Below are 20758 nucleotides of genomic sequence, written 5' to 3'. Positions count from 1 at the left end.
GTACACACACACGTGTACACACACACACGTGTACACACACACACGTGTACACACACACACGTGTACACACACACACGTGTACACACACACGTGTACACACACACACGTGTACACACACACACGTGTACACACACACACGTGTACACACACACACGTTCCTTTTGTGACTGTCCGCGTGACGCTGTGGATCTCCGAGGCTGCTCGCGCGCTGGGATTTCCCCGGCTGACGTCACACGGGGGAGGGGGCGGGGGGGCGTCATCGTAAACAATGGCGTTGGACTCGTACAGAGCGCGTGGTGTGTGCTGGGGGGGTGGGGTGATGGGGGGGGGCTGAGTGGGGGGGGTGCTGGGTGGGGGTGCTGGGGGTGCAGGGGGGTGCTGGGGGGTGCTGAGGGGGTGTGCTGGGGGGGGGGCGGTGCTGAGGGGGTGTGCTGGGTGATGGGGGGGGATGGGGGTGGGGGGGGTGCTAGGGGGTGGTGGGGGGTTAGGGGTGCTGGGGGTGTGCTGGGTGATGGGGTGATGGGGGTGGGGGGTGCTAGGGGGTGGTGGGGGGTTAGGGGTGCTGGGGGTGTGCTGGGTGATGGGGTGATGGGGGTGGGGGGTGCTAGGGGGTGGTGGGGGGTTAGGGGTGCTGGGGGTGTGCTGGGTGATGGGGGTGATGGGGGTGGGGGGTGCTAGGGGGTGGTGGGGGGTTAGGGGTGCTGGGGGGCGGGGGGGTGTCGTTTCTCTTCAGGAGGGAGCCGCCTTCCTGGAAACCGATCGGTGACGTCACGACGAACCCGACCGAGACCCCCAAGACGACTGACGTCACGGAAGGACCACGGCTCACGGCCGAGGTCGCGCTGGTTTGATGGAGCACCTGGTGTGCTGTGCGTTCAAGTTCGAGTTCATTGATTAGGTATATAGCCCTGTGAGCCATTCGGCTCTTGAATCGGGTGCAACCGCAACAAACAAAAAACAAAAACATGAACAAGAAAACATCTTAAAGTGACTAAGTGCAAACAGAAAATCCAAGAAAAGACAGTAAAATATTGCAGAAAAAGCACCGTACACAAAAATGTGCAAAAATCCCAGTGGGATGCAAGTCAAACAACAACAACAACCACAAGACAACTTAGATTAAGGCCATCAGTCTAACTCTGTACTACAACAAACAAACAACAAACAAACAGTAAACATCGCCACTGGGGAGACAAAGGCGGTCGGGCGTGGTGCTGGGCACCCACCCCGCCGTGTGCCGTGCCGGCCTTCATAGGTGCTCGCAAACAGCACTTGCCCCAACAGCCTGTTGAGGCTATACGGGGGATCTTTGTCTTGTTTGTGTGTTCGTGTGTACGTTTGCTCGTGACCATGTAACACGTAGCAGGCTTTCGCGAGCAGTATTATTCATAATATAGGTTTTTTGGTTAGATCGCGTTATTTATAAATGTGTCGTAACACCTCCACCACACGACACGGCCAATTAATAAAAAAAATGTGTCACGTTGACAAAGGACAAATAGTTCACGACTTTAGCCCACCGGTGTGTTTGAAGAGTGAATCCACAACATTTACAATTTGAGTTGTACGACGTTTCGCTGGTAATTACATCAACCATCATCATCGGGCGATTTGCCAGACTATAGTGAAGCCCGATTTAAAGCTTTCGTGACTGCAGGGATTCATCTTCTTGGTTATTTCGGTAAAGTCACGTAGAATGGAAATAATAAAATAATAACAATAAAACATAATAAAATAATTTTCACGACGTTTCGGCCACAACGCCACAACACAAGCACAACGCAAACAGCCGTCCTCAGGTGGAGAGCAGGTCTGTCGAGTAGACAGAGTCATTCAGTCGAGTAGACAGAGTCATTCAGACTCTGTCTACTCGACAGACCTGCTCTCCACCTGAGGACGGCTGCTTGCGTTGTGGCCGAAACGTCGTGAGAATTATTTTATTATGTTTTATTTTTTTATTATTTCCATTCTACGTGACTTTACCGAAAGAACCAAGAAGATGTAGTGAAGCCATCCTACTGCTTGCGTTCTTACATCGTGCAGGACGGTGTCATCGTTGTTGAACCCCATGAGGTGTAGAGATCAGAGGTGGGGGTGAATGCAATTATATAATAGATCAGTAATCAGCCACTTAGCATGTGACTGACCTGTAAGGAATTGTAATATGTGTTGTGTATTACTTAATAATACGCTTCGAGTCTGTAGCTATCACAGCGGTTGAAATTATTTAGATTCTTCTCAATTTCGATTGATTCTCGAACTCGTCTTCGCCAGTGATAATTAGCTCTGCTAAACACTTCAACGTTATCAAAATCAATTGAATGTCCTTGTTGGGCAAGCATGCTCTGCCACTGCTGTTTGGAAGAATTTAATGTTCATTTGGTGTTCTTAGAGTCTTACGCTGATGTTACATCCCGTCTGTCCAATATCACCATGTGTAACTTCATTGACGCCGGGCACAAAGTTTGGTGGTGGTTGTGGTTGTGTGCGTCTATCTTTGACAAGGGCATCCCATGTTTGTTTGTTGTAGTACAGAGTTAGACTGATGGCCTTAATCTAAGTTGTCTTGTGGTTGTTGTTGTTTGACTTGCATCCCACTGGGATTGTTGCACACAGTGTTGGTGTACGGTGCTTTTTCTGCAATATTTTGCTGCCTTTTCTTGGATTTTCTGTTTGCACTTAGTCACATAGTCACTTTAAGATGTTTTCTTGTTCATGTTTTTGTTTTCTGTTTGTTGCGGTTGCACCCGATTCAAGAGCCGAATGGCTCACAGGGCTATACCTAATAAATGAACTTGAACTTGATCCTGATCATGACCTGGAGTTAGAAAAGTAAAGGGGAGCGTGGGTTAGTAATTATATTTCGCCAGAACAATGTGCACGTGTGGAAATGTGTACAATATTCGAGACGGTTCCATGCCCAACGAAAGACATTCCAAAGAAATAGCAAAATCAAAACAAGTCCAGTACCGACAACGGCGCTCGATTCATGAGCACGTGGCCTTCAAATACTTTGCTGCTATTAACCAAACAAACAAAAGCCACGCAAGATCGAAGGCGCAGCCCTGCAAGTGCACGCCAAAGTCACCCGCTGTTAGAAGGCCCTCTGCTAGAGGCAGTTCTAGAGTGTTATTTGGCCTACTCTTCCACGCCGGCCGGAGCACCCACACTTTACCCCACCACCACCGCGACCACCGCACGCCACCCGCCAATCGACTCAACTTGTGCCGTAACGCTGCCGGACACACAGCGGTGGCGGTGCTGGATTTTGAGAAAACTGCCGCTCCGCGAGATGGCACCAAAAAACGACGAACCTCTCCGGTTTCAGGGTTGCAAATCCAGCGCGCGAGCCGGTGGCACGCGTAAGTATCGGAATAATGCATTCACACCGGAGGAAATCCGATGAGCCGGGAAGCTCTCTCCTGATCCCCCGCCCCGCACAGATGTCCAGGAGACCAAGTGCCGGCACTAGGCGGCCGCGCACAAGCAGTGAAGACCTTTCCCGTGTACCTCCGCCGTGCCGAAAACGCGATCGAGTTCAGCGCCACGTTGCTCGCCTTCGGACCTCCTGCGTCGGATGGGGCGCTCCGTCAAAGCCGTGCCTCTTTTCGTCGGGGTGCCTTCAAAGTTTCGCCGTGCCGGCCACAGGCATCTCCGCCGAATTCTAAAAAGCTCTTCTCACCCCCCTCACCCTGCCCCCCCCCACCCCAAAGCGGTGTCTCTTAGTATGGCTGCGAAACTTAAACATTTACACTGGAACCCTGAGGAATTTTTGAGGGCGCCAGATTTTGCCCGTCACTCGCCGTCCCCAGGGCTTCAGGGGAATTCGTGCCGAAGCCGTTCGGAATCGTCGGCACCTGCGCCCAAGAGTTCAGGGGACGTCTGGAACGCTCTTCCTTCCGATACCAGGAAGCCGCTGGGAGCGATGCGCTTTTAAATCATCATCTAATTTCTTCAGAATTGCTTGTTTGTGGTTCAGTTTGTTGTCCTTTCTCCCCGCACCTACGATTTGCGCGGTTGGCTACGTAGGGTGTGAAAGAAGTTCAAAATACATAGACTCACACAGAGACCCATAGACTCACATAGATACCCATATACTCATACAGAGACCCATAGACTCACACAGAGACCCATAGACTCACACAGAGACCCATAGACTAACATAGATACCCATATACTCATACAGAGACCTATAGACTCACACAGAGACACATAGACTCACACAGAGACCCACAGACTAACATAGATACCCATATACTCATACAGAGACCCATAGACTCACACAGAGACCCATAGACTCACACAGAGACCCATAGACTCACACAAAGACCCATAGACTCACACAGAGAACCATAGACTCACACAGAGACCCATAGACTCACACAAAGACCCATAGACTCACACAAAGACCCATAGACACTCACACAGAGACCCATAGACTCACACAGAGACCCATAGACTCATACAGAGACCCATAGACTCACACAGAGACCCATACACACTCACACAGAGACCCATAGACTCACATAGATACCCATAGACTCACACAGAGACCCATAGACTCACACAGAGAACCATAGACTCACACAGAGACCCATAGACTCACACAGAGACCCATAGACTCACACAAAGACCCATAGACTCACGCAGAGACCCATAGACTCACACAGAGACCCATGGACTCACACAGAGACCCATAGACTCACACAGAGACCCATAGACTCACACAGAGACCCATAGACTCACACAGAGACCCATAGACTCACACAGAGAACCATAGACTCACACAGAGACCCATAGACTCACACAGAGACCCATAGACTCACACAAAGACCCATAGACTCACGCAGAGACCCATAGACTCACACAGAGACCCATAGACTCACACAGACATCCATAGACTCACACAGAGACCCATAGACTAACACAGAGACCCATAGACTCATCACACAGAGATTTTTAGACTAACACAGAGATCCATAGGCTCACACAGAGACCCATGGACTCACACAGAGACCCATAGACTCACACAGAGACCCATAGACTCACACAGAGACCCATAGACTCACACAGAGACCCATAGACTCATACAGAGACCCATAGACTCACACAGAGACCCATAGACACTCACACACAGATACCCATAGACTCACACAGAGACCCATAGACTCACACAGAGACCCATAGACTCACGCAGAGGCCCATAGACTCACACAGAGACCCATAGACTCACACAGTGACCCATAGACTCACACAGAGACCCATAGACTCACACAGAGACCCATAGACTCACACAGAGACCCATAGACGCGCACAGAGACCCATAGACTCACACAGAGACCCATAGACTCACACAGAGATCCATAGTTGTCCTTTCCCCCCGCACCTCGGCTACGTACGGTGCGAAAAAAGTTCAACGTAAATACAAGGCAGCAACATGGTTCAGGAGTCCGATGCCAATGTCGAGGTTTGCTCGTGGCCACGAGAGAGGGTTTCGTGAGAGAGAGAGAGAGAGCGAGATGGAGAGTTGGTCTTGTTTTGAAGATCCTCCTCCGTGGAAGTAGCCCAGGCTGCAGTGATTTTACTCTGCGGTCCCTCGGAGTAAAAAATAAAATCACGCACATGCATGGATTCTGCAACACGATTGCCCTCGGAAAGTATTCGTATAGTAATAGGTTTTTACCCTTTCAACTGGTACAAAACTGACACCTTTATACAAGCGATCATGTTTGCAATAACCACAACACAAGCAGTCAACATGCCAACAAAAATAAACAACTCTATTAACGATATGCACTGTCCTTGAAGTTGATTGGTCCACACCCGAGACAGCTTTTCTTAGAGCCTAGTCCCCATTGGTGTTGGACCAGATGACACCAAAAAGTATTCCTATAATGGCAACGGTAAATCTTCGACAGGGAAGTGGGTTCCTTTGAATCTCTCTGGCTGCATTCAGCGATTCACGACTAACCCTTCCGCCTGATGTCTCACAAACTAGCCAACGCACCGAATGGCATCTTTTCTCAAAATGAAACACATTCCTGCGGAGGGAGCTGGTGTAGGAACGTTGGGTTGCTCGGTCAATGGCCAGGGTCAACGGCGGCGTGGTGTATTCCGCAAATATGCCCGACTGTGAGGGCGGGCACAAGCCGGCGTGAGTAGGTTAAACGTTGAGTTTTATAAGGGCACCACGGGGTGACCAGCCCCTCCCCACCCAGCTCCACCCCTCCCACCCCCCACCCAGCCCCACCCTCCCCACCCTCCCCACCCAGCCCCTCCCTCCCCACTCAGCCCCTCCCTGCACGACGGACGGACGGACACAATAATCCCCTGTGGGCTGGTGGAACCAGTGGGTTCCTACCAGTATAACTCCCATCTCGAGTCGATGTCCGGCTGGGTTGGTGAGACATTGGTGCGGGTATAAATAGCTGTCGTGTAACGGCCGGCAAACACACATTTTTTTTAACGTGGAATTTTCTGAATCGCAACAGCTATGCAGACCACACCCCGTGGCCTTGTGAATCACGCAAGACCTTGATTAATGTGCCACGAGGAAGGGCCGTTGCCCAAAACGTCGTGGATATGTAAATGTTTGTTGCTTTTAAGGTCACAGCGTCATTGTTGACGAATGCGTTGGGTTGTGTACGGGTTGTTTGTTTACTGTGCACCACTGGCAATCGATTTCGAAGGCAATGCATCAGATATTATCATCAGAGCCACGTGCTGAGTGCAGGTTCACCACAAGCACCACGTGCGGTTATCGCAGTAACTTGACGACTTGCAAAATGTTGCTATTCGGTGTTTGAAGAGGTGTCAACCACAAAGGTTTGACACCTATTGGGTATCTGTGTGAGTCTATGTGTCTCTGTGTGAGACTATGGGTCTCAGTGAGTCTACGGGTCTCTGTGTGAGTCTGTGTCTCTGTGTGAGACTATGGGTCTCAGTGAGTCTACGGGTCTCTGTGTGAGTCTATGAGTCTCTGTGTGAGCCTATGGGTCTCTGTGTGTGAGTCTATGGGTCTCTGTGTGAGTCTGTGTCTCTGTGTGAGACTATGGGTCTCTGTGTGAGTCTATGTGTCTCTGTGTGAGTCTATATTTCTCTGTGTGCGTCTATGGCTCTCTGTGTGTGAGTCTATGGGTCTCTGTGTGAGTCTATGGGTCTCTGTGTGTGAGTCTATGGGTCTCTGTGTGAGTCTATGTGTCTCTGTGTGAGACTATGGGTCTCAGTGAGTCTATGGGTCTCTGTGTGAGTCTATGTGTCTCTGTGTGAGTCTATATTTCTCTGTGTGAGTCTATGGGTCTCTGTGTGTGAGTCTATGGGTCTCTGTGTGAGTCTATGGGTCTCTGTGTGTGAGTCTATGTGTTTCTGTGTGAGTCTATGTTTCTCTGTGTGAGTCTATGGGTCTCTGTGTGAGTCTATGTGTCTCTGTGTGAGTCTATGGGTCTCTGTGTGTGAGTCTATGTGTCTCTGTGTGAGTCTATGTGTGTCTGTGTGAGTCTATGGGTCTCTGTGTGAGTCTATGTGTATCTGTGTGAGTCTATGGGTCTCTGTGTGTGAGTCTATGTGTTTCTGTGTGAGTCTATGTTTCTCTGTGTGAGTCTACGGGTCTCTGTGTGAGTCTATGTGTCTCTGTGTGAGTCTATGAGTCTGTGTGAGTCTATGTGTCTCTGTGTGAGTCTGTGTCTCTGTCTGAGACTATGGGTCTCTGTGTGAGTCTACGGGTCTCTGTGTGAGTCTATGTGTCTCTGTGTGAGTCTATGTGTCTCTGTGTGAGTCTATGGGTCTCTGTGTGAGTCTACGGGTCTCTGTGTGAGTCTATGTGTCTCTGTGTGAGTCTATGTGTCTCTGTGTGAGTATATGTGTCTCTGTCTGAGACTATGGGTCTCTGTGTGAGTCTACGGGTCTCTGTGTGAGTCTATGTGTCTCTGTGTGAGTCTATGTGTCTCTGTGTGAGTCTATGGGTCTCTGTGTGAGTCTATGTCTCTGTGTGAGTCTATGTGTCTCTGTGTGAGTCTGTGTCTCTGTCTGAGACTATGGGTCTCTGTGTGAGTCTACGGGTCTCTGTGTGAGTCTATGTGTCTCTGTGTGAGTCTATGTGTCTCTGTGTGAGTCTATGGGTCTCTGTGTGAGTCTATGTGTCTCTGTGTGAGTCTATGGTTCTCTGCGTGAGTCTATGGGTCTCTGTGTGAGTCTATGTGTCTCTGTGCGAGTCTATGGGTCTCTGTGTGAGTCTATGGGTCTCTGCGTGAGTCTTTGTGTCTCTGTGTGAGTCTATGCTTCTCTGTGTGAGTCTGTGGGTCTCTGTGTGAGTTTGTGTCTCTGTGTGAGTCTGTGGGTCTCTGTGTGAGTTTGTGTCTCTGTGTGAGTCTGTGGGTCTCTGTGTGAGTCTATGTGTCTCTGTGTGAGTCTATGTGTCTCTGTGTGAGTCTGTGCTTCTCTGTGTGAGTCTGTGGGTCTCTGTGTGAGTTTGTGTCTCTGTGTGAGTCTGTGGGTCTCTGTGTGAGTTTGTGTCTCTGTGTGAGTCTGTGGGTCTCTGTGTGAGTCTGTGCTTCTCTGTGTGAGTCTGTGGGTCTCTGTGTGAGTTTGTGTCTCTGTGTGAGTCTGTGGGTCTCTGTGTGAGTTTGTGTCTCTGTGTGAGTCTGTGGGTCTCTGTGTGAGTCTATGGGTCTCTGTGTGAGTCTACGTATGTTGAACTTCTTTCGCACCGTACGCAGCCAACCGCGCTAATCGGAAGTGGGCGGGAGAAGGACAACACACTCTCTGCAGATACAAGAGCAGAAATTACTAAAACAAAAAGTCTTACGTAAATACGTTAATACACATCGTACATTTAACGCCACATTCCCTTCTTCGTCTGTAAGCGTCACGTACGCTAATCAACATTTAATATCCCTTATTATAAATATTATAATTGTAGCCTCCAGGCCGGGCGCGTGGGGCGGGCATGGCGATGCCAGACGACGAGACGCAAGCAAGACAAAGACGGACCTGGAGCACGACAAACAAACACACCTGTAGACAAACAACAACAACATTCCCACCCACTCGTGTGCCGTGCCGGCCTTCACAGGTGCTGCTACTCGCGAACAGCACTTGACCCAAGCGTATGTTGAGGCTATACGGGGGATCTTTGTCGGAGAGCGAGGCGTGGGGGGGGGTCCAGGATCACGCCCGACCGTCTTTGTCTTCCCAGTGACGACGTTTACACACCGCTGCAGGGATTGATTTGAGGCTGAGTCGACCTAGAGGGGAGTCCCAGGACCGGTTCAGAAAAATCGCTACCCTGAGTTGGTGGCCGAGAGCGGGAATCGAACTCCCCACACACAGACAGACACACATAGACACACATTGACACACACAGACACACAGATACAGAGACACACAGACAGATTGACACACACAGACACACACATTGACACACAGACACACACAGACACACACACGGAGACACATTGACACACATACAGACACACACATTGACACACACAGACACACACACAGACACACACATTAACACACACAGACACACACACAGACACACACATTGACACATTGACACACACACAGACACACACATTGACACACACATTGACACATTGACACACACATTAACACACACAGACACACACACAGACACACACACAGACACACACATTGACACATTGACACACACACAGACACACACATTGACACATTGACACACACACAGACACACACATTGACACATTGACACACACACAGACACACACATTAACACACACAGACACACACACAGACACACACATTGACACATTGACACACACACAGACACACACATTGACACATTGACACACACACAGACACACACATTGACACATTGACACACACACAGACACACACATTGACACATTGACACACACAGACACACACACAGACACACACATTGACACATTGACACACACAGACACACACACAGACACACACATTTACACATTGACACATTGACACACACACAGACACACACATTGACACATTGACACACTGCCCTACACCACCCAGCCCCCGTGTGAGTGAGACCCCCCCTCCCCCCCAATGGAGAGATGGGGAGGGAGGGGAGGGAGCGAGGGGGGTGGGAGAAGGGGGAGGGGTGGGAGGAGGGGGAGGGGCGAGAGGGTGGGAGGAGGGGGTGCTGGGGGAGGATGAGGGGGGGGGCGAGGGGGAGGATGAGGGGGAGGGGGGGGAGGGGTAAGAGTGAGAGGGTGGGAGGAGGGGGAGGGGCGAGAGGGTGGGAGGAGGGGGAGGGGCGAGAGGGTGGGAGGAGGGGGCGGGAGCTGGGGGAGGATGAGGGGGTGGATGAGGGGGGGGAGCGAAAGGGGTGGGAGAAGGGGGGAGGAGCGAGAGGGTGGGAGGAGGGGGCGGGGCTTAGAGGAGGGGGCGGGGCTTAGGGGAGGTACCCTAAGGACGCCCCCCCCACCCCGCTGGGTTAAATGCCACGGCTCGGGGCGTCTTTGTATGAAATGCAGAAGAGGCTTTGAGCGGCCGTCCTCTGCTCCTCATACGCATCCGCACATCGTCGCCATCATCATCATCACCACCACGGACCCCGGACAATATCTACAGTAGCAGCAACAGTCGTAGCAGCAGTAGCAGCAGCAACAGGAGGAGGTGGAGGAGGAGGTGGAGGAGGTGGTGGTGGAGTGTGGACGGCTGCCGCTGTTTTGTGGCCGTCCCGAGGCAAACTCTTCCCATCGCCTTGCGTGGTGGTGGTGGAGGTAGTGGTGGTGGTGGAGGTAGTGGCGCAGTAAAAGTTCCTTCCCGCCGCGTCGAAGTTTCGCAACAACAACAACAACGACGACAACAACAACAACTACAACAACAACGACCACAACAACAACAACGACCACAACAACAACAACACAGTTTCGTGACGACAACAACAAAGTTTCGCGATCTGCTGGGGGTGAGTGTGGTCACGTGACTCCAATCCCCCCCTCTCTCTCGGTGGGTTTTTTTGTGTCACTTTCGTTTCTGAGCCGCAAGGTTTCCGTTTATGCAACACAAAATGTTGTTGTGTTCGCGTGTGCCCTTACCGATGATGATGATGGTGGTGATGTTACGTCTAAATAGTATCATCAGCAGCGTGAGTTATGCCCCGTGATGTTCTAAATAGTGTCATCAGCAGCGTGCGTTATGTCCTGTGATGTTCTAAATAGTGTCATCAGCAGTGTGCGTTATGCCCTGTGATGTTCTAAATAGTGTCATCAGCAGTGTGAGTTATGCCCTGTGATGTTCTAAATAGTGTCATCAGCAGGGTGAGTTATGCCCTGTGATGTTCTAAATAGTGTCATCAGCAGTGTGAGTTATGCCCTGTGATGTTCTAAATAGTGTCATCAGCAGCGTGCGTTATGTCCTGTGATGTTCTAAATAGTGTCATCAGCAGTGTGAGTTATGCCCTGTGATGTTCTAAATAGTGTCATCAGCAGTGTGAGTTATGCCCTGTGATGTTCTAAATAGTGTCATCAGCAGCGTGCGTTATGCCCTGTGATGTTCTAAATAGTGTCATCAGCAGTGTGAGTTATGCCCTGTGATGTTCTAAATAGTGTCATCAGCAGCGTGCGTTATGTCCTGTGATGTTCTAAATAGTGTCATCAGCAGCGTGCGTTATGCCCTGTGATGTTCTAAATAGTGTCATCAGCAGTGTGAGTTATGCCCTGTGATGTTCTAAATAGTGTCATCAGCAGCGTGCGTTATGCCCTGTGATGTTCTAAATAGTGTCATCAGCAGTGTGCGTTATGCCCTGTGATGTTCTAAATAGTGTCATCAGCAGCGTGAGTTATGCCCTGTGATGTTCTAAATAGTATCATCAGCAGCGTGCGTTATTATTATTATTTTATTATTTCCCTTCTTTTATTATTTACCTTCTACGTGACTTTACCGAAAGAACCAAGAAGGTGAATCCCTGCAGTCACGAAAGCTTTAAATCGAGGTTTAAGGGAGTTAACATTGCGCTGTTATTATTGTGTACCTTGCACGGTGTTTTATTGTTTTAAATGCCTTTTTAAAAAGTTGACAAAGTGATGAGAGAGATGATATTGCTGAACCCTGAAAGTGTGCTCATGGCTGATTCAGACTATGCAACTTAAACACAAACCATCCCTTAATATTGCAACTTAAACAAAAAAAACCATCCCCTATATCTCCCTGCGGTTGTCTATATTCATTATAGAATGTGTTTTTATAAAAGTACAATATTGTTTATCAGCTGCTGACTGTTGTTTTGGTCTTCGGGTAAAGTTGCCCCGAGTTCCTCATTCATTGAAGTCCTGTGGAGGTCTATGCGCCCTGCCTAGGCCCTGTGTAGGTTCATGCCCATACGGTGTCCAGCCGCTTCAATACGGGCAACAAAACAAACGTGTCTTTCTTCTTGGTTCTTTCGGTAAAGTCACGTAGAAGGGAAGTAATAAAATAATAAAAATAAAATATAATAAAATAATTCTCACGACGTTTCGGCCACAACGCAAGCCGCCGTCCTCAGGTGAAGAATGAAACACCACCAAGCTTGGAGCGTATATATAAGCTGGGTTGGAGGGGGGAAGAAGAGCGCCTTGACAAAATAATTTTCATATCAAGAGGAATTTAGCATATTTATGGGAAATGCGTAGGAGGTGGGTGGGGGGTTTCAAAGTCATATTATGCCCGTGCATTATTATGTTTTATTTTTATTATTTTATTACTTCCCTTCTACGTGGCTTTACCGAAAGAACCAAGAAGATGAATCCCTGCAGTCACGAAAGCTTTAAATCGAAACGTGTCTTTGTGTTTCTCCCTTGTGATGGGACTTTGTAGGATGAACGTCGATATTTCTAAGGCCACACGGTTGACCAATGAGGTCTGAATTGGTCTGTAACACAAGGTAGGCACTGATAAGGGGTTGACAGGTTATGGGAGTGTTGTGCATACCTGTAAACTGATAAGGTCCATATGGCTGGCGTACAGTCTCTTCAATACGGGGGCACAGCACTGTAATGCGTGCCAGTTTATTTGCCTGCAACGTAAATATCATCGCACAACGATTATAATCGATTATAATCACTGGTCTGGCCTGGACTTTTGCAGCTGTTTTAGACTAATTTCAGGGTGCTGATTCCAAATCTGATCTCAGATTTGCTCTATCACATCTCATTTTTATGCTATCGGCATACCCCATTTTCATTGATTTTACCCGAAATTAACTCTGTCACTTATGATTGCAAGTTGTTGCGAGTCATTGACTGCTTTAGTGTTAAAATATGGTGCTGTATTTTTAGGATAGTGTGTTTTATAATATAATTTTATGTAGATATCCACATTTATTTAATATTTTTCTTCTTCAGTTTTTATTAAAAATGCAATATTTGATATCTCAAAAACCTGATGTCATAGACAAAAACTGATGCCAGATTTGGAATCGGCACCCCAAAATTACCTTAAAACAGTTGGAATACCTTATGCCAGAAAAAGTGTGACCAGTGGAATCGTTGTGCGGTTGTAAATGGGACCGCATTTTGCCCTCGTGCACAGATCTCTTGCCGCCTTACGGAAAGAGTGATCTCTTTGTCTGCTGCAGTAATCATCAGAGGTGGGACAAAGTCATTGTTATGCAAGTCCAAGTCGAGTCGCAAGTCATCAAAATCATGACTCGAGTCTGACTCGAGTCCAAGTCACATGACTCGAGTCCACACCTCTGGTAATCATAACAATGGCGACTTGCAGTCCTCTTTAATCGATCCACTGCTGGATGAAGAGATCCCCACGCTGACCACCCCACTCGTCAGGGGTTCGGGTGGTCGGGGAAGGAGTTGTATCTGTTGCACACTCGAAATGAAGGACGAGGGCAGGTGCTCCAAATCGAGGGCAAGCACATTTATTTATTGTGGTTAATATTAATCTTGTGAAGAACAGCACCGTCACACTGTAAAATGCAACAGCACGTGTGTTACACGCAGCAATTCTTCCGAGACGCCATTAACCACGTGGCTGGTTTACACGTGCGGTTATTCATTAACCCTGCTAGCCACCTACAGGCCCGACTCGGTCATCACATGCTGCTGTACACACGTGCGTTGATGCACTGCACAGCACATCAGGACTTTCACAGAACCACACTTTACTCCCTTGCTGCACAAGGACATAATTAAAAGAGTGATCCATTCCTAATGTGCCACATATCATTTGCTGCTGATGTTCGCAGCGGATGGGAATTGAACTCTGCTCGCCATTTATCACTCGACGAATTCGTCGCTCCAAAACCGTGGCCTCGGAGGGTACAAAATATGGGGACGTTTCGGGCGACGACCCTTTTATTCAGAGCCCCCATGGCTTCGCCGGGTTCACGGCGCGGTGTTTGAAGTCGGACGGCGTCAGAAGGTTGGACGAATTGTGAAAAAAAACATCTATTTTGGAGTTTATTTAGTTTTAACCGTGTGATAACTCTGAACCTCTCTCTCGTTCCGAGACGTTTGCAAGTTGCAGGGTGTTGGTGGGTGCGTGTTCTCGGTCACCGTCGAATCTCGGAACGTGCAAGCGGTGCAGCGTAACATTTTATCTAGAGTGGCCGCAGAGAACCGTAGCGACATGCCTGTCGCACTCTACGGAAGCTGGCTCCAAACTGTGCCACGCGCCCTGCCGCGTGACCCTTGCGGGAGCCACGGTACCGATAAAGTGATTTGTTTTTTGTTCCGATGACGTTACACTACGTACCACGTACGTCATCGCAAAGGGAAAGGATTAAAAGGGCCGGCGTTAAATCTGGTTTGCTAGCGCGACCTGGGGCACCAACGCTTTCGATTTTACCACGGTCGGCTACGTACGGCGCGAAAGAAGTTCAACGTGAAGAAAAAAAAGTACGGGCGAAGAAAAAACTGATGATTAATAATTGGCGTTTACCCTTTCTGGCAATAAAACAGGAGTTGTGTTAAGATGTTCAAACACCCTTTTGCAATGAATAAAGTCTGCATTAACCACAGGTGTTTATGGCCAACATGCAAACAGACATGCTCCTCTTGTTTGGCAGTGCAATGCCGTACCGGAGAATGTTGTTTTCCGAAACTGCAGTTTTGCAAGGGGGGCAGGCTGAGTTTTTAATAATAATTTAGTTTGAATTATTCGCAAATATTTTTGTTACATCTTTTACCGTACGACAACGAGACCGCTGGGACACTACTGTACGGCCCGCGGTTACATTTTTTTGTTCAACGCGTTTGTTTTTCTTCGCTGCCCACCGCAGCTGCTTATTTATTTCGCGTTTTTCCTGATTGCGTTTTTTATGTTCTCGTCGCCCGGTACATTGTGCAACATTTATCGCGTCCGTGCCGGAACCCTTGTCGTTACGTTCGCGACTTGAAGCCTCGCTGTGCGTTTACCCTCCACCACCTTGCGGGCACATCTTTCGGTGTGTAAAACTATAAAGCTGTAAAATTTTGATTCGAAGCTTTCGTGACTGCAGGGATTCATATTCTTGGTTCTTTCGGTAAAGTCACGTAGAAGGGAAATAATAAAATAATAAAAATATAAAACAATGAAATTCTCACGACGTTTCGACTGCTTGTGTTGCAGTCGAAACGTCGTGAGAATATTATTGTTTTATATTTTTATTATTTCCCTTCTACGTGACTTTACCGAAAGAGCCAGGAATATAAAGTTGTACATAATTTTTATTTACTTATCCAGGTTAGGCCGACCTGAGCTAATGTAGCTCTTTTTCAGAAGCGACCTGCCCACAAATGAAAGCTCGACGGAGTGGCAATATCGCGTGGAGATTTATAGCAGCCAAAATACTCTGCGTACACACGCCGATTCGAAATGTGGAGGGAAAAACCAGAGGACCCGGAGAAAAATACACTCGGCCACGGGGAGATAGAATGTGCAAACAGGCGTCGGGGTCGGGATCGAACCCACGACCTCCTGTACACCAGGCGAGGTAGTTAACATCTCATAGCCACCGTGATGATGAGAGAGAGAGAGACACGCAAACTCCAAATATACAGCAGCAGGCGTCGGGGTCAGGTTCGAACCCACGACCTCCTGTACACCAGGCGAGGTAGTTAACATCTCATAGCCACCGTGATGATGAGAGAGAGAGAGACACGCAAACTCCAAATATACAGCAGCAGGCGTCGGGGTCAGGTTCGAACCCACGACCTCCTGTACACCAGGCGAGGTAGTTAACGTCTCATAGCCACCGTGATGATGACGCAAACTCCAAATATACAGCAGCAGGCGTCAGGGTCAGGATCAGGATCGAACCCACGACCTCCTGTACACCAGGCGAGGTAGTTAACATCTCCCCACTGTGGCACGGTGGCCCTGTGGCTCTATCAACACAGCCAGAACCACCGCCATCCGCTGTGACGTGCGAGGTGACACTTTTTTTTGTCCGCGTCTGTTTTTTTAACACGGATCAAAGGTCACACGCATGGCTTGTACACGTGAGTAGCTGCTGCTGCTGCTGTGTGTAGACATTGTAAAAACTTTACACCGTTGGCTCTTGCGCTGGTCCAGACCGGGTGGCTTAGCAGCTTGGCTGTGGCGGGCCCCGGTGCCAAGGATCGTGGTTGAGTGTGGCGTGGCCTGGGCACTTATTTTGGCCGATGGGGCATTTGCAAACCCCCGATGGCTGCACTTGTTCTGCACGGAGACACCCTGCATGTCACCGGGTCGGTGGCGAAAGCTTTCGAGTGTGCAGGCAGTTAAACCGCACCGGGGGGCTCGCAGGTCGGAGTGACGCAGACGCTGGGGGGGGGGGCTGGAAAGAGGGGGAGGAGGGGGCGTGGGGGGTTCCGGTGGGCATTGAATTCCTGATTTGAAGCTTTCGTGACTGCAATGATTCATATTCTCATATTCATATTCTCATATTCACTTTACCGAAAAAACCTGAGAATATTGAATTCCTTGCGCCGAGACCCATGCCAACCACACACGACACCGCTGCGCCGACAGGCCGCATCGCAGAAAGGTCTCCGTCACCCGGGGGGCCTTATGTCCCATCGGGGAACGAAGAGGATTAACTGATGACATCGCCGGGGCCTCTCGTCGGTCGGCGCGCAGACGCAGACCCTCGAGACGAAAGCCCGCGTGCGGCCACGTCCCCGTTGAGACGCCGCGCGGTCAGGCCGCAGCGCGGTCGGCTGACGGACGGTGGGACCCGGGGCCCTTGCGGATTGTGCACCGGGGTGTCGTGCGGACGACGCGCGCTTGGCAGTGGCTGCAGCCGAGGCGGAGAAACCGGCTCGTTCGCAAACAAAGATTTAGGCAAAAAAATGAAGGAAGGAAAAACTAGACGCGCCGTACTTGCCGCACGCACCGACTCGGATCCACCCGCCCCCCCACACCCCCCTCCCCCATCTGTGCCGGTTTTTACACGGGTACTAAAGTCCTCGCAGCTGCATCGCATCGCGTTGGATCTCGGAAGCCAAGCGGGTTGCAGCCCGGAGAATGATGCCTGCTTGATGTGGCATCACGGTGGCGATAAATGTCAACGACCTCGCCTGGTATACGGGAGGTCGTGGGTTTGATCCGCGACCCTGACGCCGTGTAGCCTGCACGGACTGTTGGGGCCGGCGCTGTTAGCGAGCGCCTATTAAGGCCCGCACGAGGAGGTGGAGGTGTACGGGTTGCCACCTGTTCGTTTCTATACTTGTGGTGCAGTAGAACTGCACCAATCGCATTGGTCAATGCGGGTCAAGTAAATTGCGCATCACCCTGAAGGATAGTCTCTCAATCCGCGGTGCGCTGCGGACTTCCACAACAACAACAACAACCGCCATTCGCCACTAAGTGGTGGTGACGTCACCACGACGCTTGTGCCAGGCCATGTGCACCTTGAGGCCACGTGAAGTGTCGAACGCCCGCTGGCAGGAGGTCACGGGGCAGACCCAGGTGCCACGGGTCGACTGACTAAGATGACTGGCTGATGCACCACCTGTGCCTCCTACTGTGCCAAATTGCTGTGCTTTAGCCACCCGGCGCTCCGCTCGTTGTTGTGAGCGTCGCTCCTCCGCCCTCCGTTGTTGTTGGAGGGCGACTGCCTCCAACTGCCCAGTAGCGTCCTTCACGAGCCTCCTCCATAGAGGCCGATCTTGACACCGCTGGTACCAGTCATCGGCAGTCCACTCAGACTACCACACGCACACACACAAAGATCTCCCGTGTAGCCTTAACAGACTCGGGGCAAGTGCTGTTAGCGAGTAGCACCTGTGAAGGCTGGCACGGCACACGAGGGGGGGTGGGAGGCGATCTCCACGCCCGTCCGCCTTTGTCTCCCGAGTAGCGATGTTTACACACTACACCAGGTACTCATTTAAGGCCGAGTCGACCTAGGGGAGGAGGCCCAGGAGAGTTTCAGATAATCGTAACCGGTGTCGACCGGGAATCAAACTCGGGTCGCCGCCTTCGTAGTGAAGCGCGCTAACCGCTGCTCCCACCGCGCTCCCCACACGCACGCACACTCGCGAACACACGCACACACAGGCACGCACACACACTCGCACACACACACGCAGTCTCTTTATCCTCAAATGCACTTTGCGTTGCCGTGTGGTCGGCTGGGCTGTGCACACTTGGCCCCGTGGAACATGAAGCGTACAAACACGTGCCTGGAGATTGTGCCCCCGTGTTGTTTCCAGGATGTGGCTCTTTGAAGGAGTGGCCCCGGGTCCTCTGACCCGCTGCTGCTTGTGTGTAGAGGGCCTCTCGTGGCCGGGGCAGACACTCGTCGTTTCGGCCTCTTTCACCGGATTTTGCCACCGCCGCCGCTTTCCCTCGACCCAAGGCCGGTGCCTGTTGGGGGAAAAAAAAATTACAAACAAAATAAAAAAAGAAAAAATTTACCAAAATTTGTAGCGGCCCTGGGGTTACGTGGGCAAGCCTGAGAGGACGCGGGGTGATCGGCAGGACATCCGCCACGGTGGCTAGGAAATGTTGACTACCTCGCCTGGTATGCAGGAGGTCGTGGGTTGGATCCCGACCCTGGTGCCAGCTGCTGTATATTTTTAGTTTTCGTGTCTCTCTCCCTCTCCCCGTGGTCGCGTGGATTTTTCTCGGGGTCCTCCGGTTTTACCCCTCCGCATTCCGAATCGACGTCGCGCGTTTTAGAGTCTTTGGCCCCTGCTAAGAATTTCCACTTGACGATGAGCCGCGTTTTGTTGAGCTGTCGTTGGTGATGGCCACGTCGCTCGTAGAAAAGAGTTCAGTTTTGGGCTTACCTGTAAAAGAAAAAAAATTGTGTTTTTTTTTTTAATAGTTTATGTCCATTTTTTATGAGCGCACAGTTGGTGGGGGGTGGGGGGAGTTAAAATTTGGGACTCCCACAGGGGGGGCCACTTTGAGCGTTTGTTCGCTCGGCTGCGACGGAGCGATCGTCGTGCGTGCTCGGTGCTAATGCCGTACCCTTCATTATTATTCAGAGTCAACCCTCAAACAGGATGTGAACTCGCAACCTATTTGATTGCAAGCCGCTCGCTCCCACCACTGCGCCATCTGGCCCGGTGATGCTGTGTCCTTGAGTGGTGCATTATTACCACCACCATCATCATCTCCACCACCACCACTGCCACCAGGACCTCTCAATGTCCCAGGAAGCCCTACAGACGTCCCACGATAGCAGCTGCCTCAAACAGAGGGGGGCGCGATCCTGGGTGTACCTACGTACGTACGTATGTTGAACTTCTTCCGCACCGCACGTAACCAACCGTGCTAATCGGAGTGTGAGCCAGGACCGGTGTAAAATAAACCCGAGCCCCTGTCTCTTGACGAAACCGGGCAAAATAAGGTAGTTTACCCGGCACTTGGCCACAAGTGGTGCCTAGTGGCCCTGCTGGTTTGTGGTGGTGGTGCGTGTGGTGACCCTGTGGGTTTGTGGTGGTGCGTGTGGTGACCCTGTGGGTTTGTGGTGGTGCGTGCGGTGGCGCTGTGGGTTTGTGGTGGTGCGTGTGGTGACCCTGTGGGTTTGTGGTGGTGCGTGTGGTGACCCTGTGGGTTTGTGGTGGTGCGTGTGGTCACCCTGTGGGTTTGTGGTGGTGCGTGTGGTTATCCTGCTGGTTTGTGGTGGTGCGTGTGGTGACCCTGTGGGTGTGTGGTGGTGCGTGTGGTGGTGCTGTGGGTTTGTGGTGGTGCGTGTGGTGACCCTGTGGGTTTGTGGTGGTGCGTGCGGTCACCCTGTGGGTTTGTGGTGGTGCGTGTGGTGACCCTGTGGGTTTGTGGTGGTGCGTGCGGTGACCCTGTGGGTTTGTGGTGGTGCGTGCTGTGACCCTGTGGATTTGTGGTGGTGCGTGTGTTGACCCTGTGGGTTTTTGGTGGTGCGTGCGGTGACCCTGTGGGTTTTTGGTGGTGCGTGCGGTGACCCTGTGGGTTTGTGGTGGTGCGTGCGGTGACCCTGTGGGTTTGTGGTGGTGCGTGCGGCAGAGGTGTGGACTCGAGTCATGTGACTTGGACTCGAGTCAGACTCGAGTCATGAATTTGATGACTTGCGACTCGACTTGGACTTGCATAACAATGACTTTGTCCCACCTCTGGCGTGCGGTGACCCTGTGGGTTTGTGGTGGTGCGTGCGGTGACCCTGTGGGTTTGTGGTGGTGCGTGCGGTGACCCTGTGGTTTTGGTGGTGCGTGCGGTGACCCTGTGGGTTTGTGGTGGTGCGTGCGGTGACCCTGTGGGTTTGTGGTGGTGCGTGCTGTGACCCTGTGGGTTTGGTGGTGGTACGTGCTGTGGCCCTGAGGGTTTGTGTTGGTGTGTGCGGTGGCAG

General features: G+C 50.9%; 1 protein-coding gene across 3 annotated transcripts in view; it reads left to right on the top strand.

The window, feature by feature from the left end:
• The first annotated feature begins 10692 nt into the window (after positions 1 to 10692).
• The window catches only part of LOC144950091 (fibronectin type-III domain-containing protein 3A-like), a 148718-nt gene continuing 138652 nt past the window's right edge, over positions 10693 to 20758 (top strand). For 2 of the 3 annotated variants that reach the window (XR_013640345.1, XM_078880115.1), the window contains exon 1: positions 10693 to 10939. The gene's annotated coding sequence lies outside the window, so the exon portion shown is untranslated. Of the gene's footprint in view, positions 10981 to 20758 lie in introns of all 3 variants that reach the window. The other variant, XM_078880116.1, reaches the window with a different exon arrangement.

Source organism: Lampetra fluviatilis, chromosome 56 (assembly GCF_964198595.1).
Source record: "Lampetra fluviatilis chromosome 56, kcLamFluv1.1, whole genome shotgun sequence".
In the NCBI taxonomy this organism is placed as follows: domain Eukaryota; kingdom Metazoa; phylum Chordata; class Hyperoartia; order Petromyzontiformes; family Petromyzontidae; genus Lampetra; species Lampetra fluviatilis.
This window is presented reverse-complemented; position numbering and strand designations above follow the sequence as displayed.